Genomic DNA, 3,769 nt, shown 5'->3' with positions numbered 1-3,769 from the left:
CCTCTCCTTTCCCATGCCCCTCCCGTGCCTACCACCCAGCTCTGCACAGGGGTCTCTCTAGCCGCCCCCAAGCCTCGTGTTTTTGGTGTCTTAGTTTGCCTTTACCTGGTGTCCCTCCCAGCTCTTTAGGGCCTGAGTGAATTCACTCGCAGGGAGAATGTGTCCTTCTGTTCTCTGCTCTGCAGCCACTGGGCGGCGGGGGTGGAGGCGGCAGCAGGGACTGGCTGGTACCCAGGACAGAGGCCAGCCCACAAGGAGTGGGCAGGGTTCAGGGACAGCCACCAGGTGTTGTAGAGCTCCCTGGGCTGGGGGCAGGGACTGGTCCTGAGAACTGGCTGTGGTTTTAGGAGAGACCATCTATCAGGAGAAGTGGATGCAGCCTCACCAAACCTCAGCCCAGCAAGGCGGGGCCAAGAGGGGTGACTGCCCGGCCCCTCTCCCCTCCTGCCCTTTGAGCTCCTGCCAGTGCCTCCCCATTGGCCAAGCCCACCGGCCCGTGGAGGCCCAGCCTGGCCTTCCAGCCGGAGCACAGTGCGCGGTGGAGACGGTGGAGGCTGGACCTGCAGGGCTGTCTGAGAGCATCAGCTTCAAGGCCACGTCATCGATTCAGTTATTTCAGAGCTTTAATTAAGTTCCGAAGTTAATAATGCATTTCGTCCTAACTTGCTATGGATTCTCAGTCATAGCTTTATGAGCATTATACATTTAACACTCTGGGTACTGAAGGATTTCATAACAGCATCCTACTCTACCCCGAGGGGCCCTCCTGAAATTTTCTCTTCTGACGGCGCGTAACCCTCTAAGCCTTAGAAGGCTCTGGAGGTGGCCATACTGACTTAGTCCGCTGTGGTTACCTGTTTGATCCAGTCTGTCCAATAGAAATGCACGTGAATCTCAAATGGGGGCCATTAAATTACATATGAAATGGAAAACGTATCAGTAGCCACACTAAAACTGTTGTAACCTCATGCGCTTTTGGGGTCCATCAGAGCTGGATTCTAATCCTGGTTCTGAGTCTCTGAGCTGTGTGATCCTGGGTAAATCACTCAACCTCTCTGAGTTTCAGTGTCTTAGACTGTCAAGTACACAGGACATACCTACTCTCTATGGGTTTTACGAGCATTAACCGAGTTCACGTATCTAAAACACCACCAGGTAGTTTGAGCTCCACACTGTGGAGAAGCAGGTAGAGAACAAAAAAGGAGACGTGCCGATGAGATGAGACCGTCTTCTGAGGAGCACAGACCCTCCAGGCCAAAACCACGACGTCACATGGCCTCTGCAGAAGAGAAACAGCCCTCGGATGGAAAACGTCGGAGCTGCGTGGGAGAGGCGGTGCTCTGCTCTGAGAGACGACCGGTCTCCTGACAGCCCTGGGGGAGCGCTGGGAACAGGAGCGGCCCAGTTCCGAGGCGCCGGATCCGGGGGCTTCTGTATCAGAGAGACAAGCCCGGAGGATGTCACAGCGGAGACCTGGAGAGAGAGAGGCAAGAAATGCGAGTCGGAGCGAACCAGGGTGAACAGCCGTCCGTTCGCGGGAGCCGGTGCGGGACCCCTGCTGCGGTCCCCAAGCCCACTGGACGGCCCTTGCAGGCATGATACTGATTTTTTTTCTTTATTTACTTTTACTGAGGTAGAGTTGATTCACAATGTTGTGCTGGTTTCTGGTGCACAGCAGAGTGACTCAGCCATACACGTGTGTACATATTCTTTTTCATGTTCGTCTCCATCATGGTTTATTACAGGATACGGAGCAGAGGTCCCTGTGCTCGACAGTAGGACCTCGTTTATCTGTTTTATATATAGTGGTGTGTATCTGCTAAGCCCAAGCGCCTAATTTATCCCTCCGCTTCCTCTTGCCACTTTGGTAACCGTGCGTTTGTTTTCTATGTCTGTGAATCTGCTTCTCTTCTGTAAGTAAGTTCATCTGTGTCATATTTTAGACTCCACGTCTAGGTGATGTCGTGTGGTATTTGTCCTCCTCTGTCTCACTCACTTCGCTCAGTGTTTCCGTCTCTAGGACCATCCATGATGCTGCACTTGATTTTCTGTTTTAACCACTTGGGTAGATTATGCCTCATGCCTGCTTAAAACTTAAAGGACAACCACCTGTGGGGGAAAAATCAATCCTCACTTAAAGGAGAAATCCACGTCATATGTGTTAATGACAGAGGGAAAGAACTCATTGTTTATCTTCTTGCTTTTTAAAGTAAGAAAAGCAGAAACGCAACTTCGTTGAAAAAACATGACCATGGCAAATGACGCACTGCGTTCTGCAGCCTTCTGTTATGAACAGGTAAGTGGCAGAAGGGGCACCAAGGGAAAAAAGAGGGAAAATACAAACACAGGAAGAGAGAGAATCTAATCTAGTGAATTAAGACCGTCCAGTCCAGTGAATCCCAATTTGCCCGGCCCGTGGGTGCAAATTAGGGTGGTGGTGGTGTTTTTAATCCAAGTGGCAGAAATCTAACTCAAACTGACTTAAGGAAAGGAACACATATTTTTAAAGGCTTCTGTCTTGTTTATTATTTTATTTTGGGGGGCTGTAATTAGGTTTATTTATTTAATGGGGGCCCTGGGGATTGAACCCAGGACGTTTCGATGCCAAACATGTGCCCTACCATGAGCCATACCCTCCCCACCAGGAACATTCTTTTAAACGCACTTCCTGGGGAGGCGAGGGGCTAAGTGACCTCAGGCACAGATACGGCAGAGGCTGGACCATGCTGGGCTGGGCTGGGTTTCTCTCTCCCTCTTCCAGGTCTTGGCTCTGTTTTCCTCAGTGTTGGCATTATTCCCAGGAGGTGGCTGACAGTCATGCTAGGCTCGCAGTGTCCTTGCCGTATTGTCCAAAGCAGGGGTGGCATTCCTTCCTGGGGACCACCTCTGTGCCCTGGAGGGCCCTGCCCCTGTTCGCAGCCCTTTTTGCCCCCTCAGGCTGATTACTGAGGCAGGAGGGGAGGCGGGGGTCCTCAGATGAGCCCCGGCAGGTCAGATGCCCACCTCTGGGCTGGGAAATCTATGTTCAAAGGGAACCCATGGTTGGAGTAAGGGAAGGAGGGGCTGCCGTGGAAAAGGGGGAAGGAGGGGGCGGTGCTGCTCTCCCCGCCCCTGCTTGCGGCCCCTCCCCTAATCCCTTAGGGTCCCCAGAGCTCTGTTTGAAAACCATCTCACACCTCCCCTGCTACCCCCTCCCCCGGTATATTTTGCAATAAAAACACTGAGGCCAAAGCAGAGAAACAATATACAGCTGCTCCTTATTATTTGTGGATTCCGTGTTTGTGAATTTGTCTACTTATTAACATTTATTTGCAACCCCTAAATTAACATTCGGTGATTTTGCAGTCATTTGTAGACATGCACAGAGCCTCGAAAAATTTTTTTAAAAAATATCTTTCCTTTTTTTAAGTTCTGGTTTTTTTTTTTTAAGATTTTTTTTGGGGTAGGGGGTAATTAGGTTTATTTGTTTATCTTTAGAGGAGGTACTGGGGATTGAACCCAGGACCTCATGCATAGTAAGCATGTGCTCTACCATTTGAGCTGTACCCTCCCCAACCAAGCCTTGAAAATTTTGAGTCACCCAGACACCCAGTTCCCAGCCTCTTGTCTCTGCCTTCTTGTCTCCCCCTCGCAGTGGAACCATGGGCCCCTTTCACAGTCTATTTGGTGCCACACTGCTCACATTTTGTGCTTTTTCTTGGTGATTTTGCTGTTTAAAGAGGCCCCTATGCTGTCTATTGTCCTAAGCGCAAGAAGGCTGTGATGTGCC

At 50.7% G+C, this 3,769-nt stretch overlaps 1 non-coding gene across 1 annotated transcript; it reads right to left on the bottom strand.

Moving 5' to 3' along the window:
* Positions 1-3,477: 3,477 nt before the first annotated feature.
* On the bottom strand, positions 3,478-3,551 carry TRNAS-ACU (transfer RNA serine (anticodon ACU)). Its single transcript has one exon. It is a non-coding gene; the product is annotated as a tRNA-Ser (tRNA).
* Between the last annotated feature and the right edge of the window lie 218 nt (positions 3,552-3,769).

Source organism: Camelus dromedarius, chromosome 4 (genome assembly GCF_036321535.1).
Source record: "Camelus dromedarius isolate mCamDro1 chromosome 4, mCamDro1.pat, whole genome shotgun sequence".
Classification (NCBI taxonomy): domain Eukaryota; kingdom Metazoa; phylum Chordata; class Mammalia; order Artiodactyla; family Camelidae; genus Camelus; species Camelus dromedarius.
The sequence above is the reverse complement of the archived record's forward strand: the minus strand, read 5'-3'. Positions and strand labels throughout refer to the sequence as shown.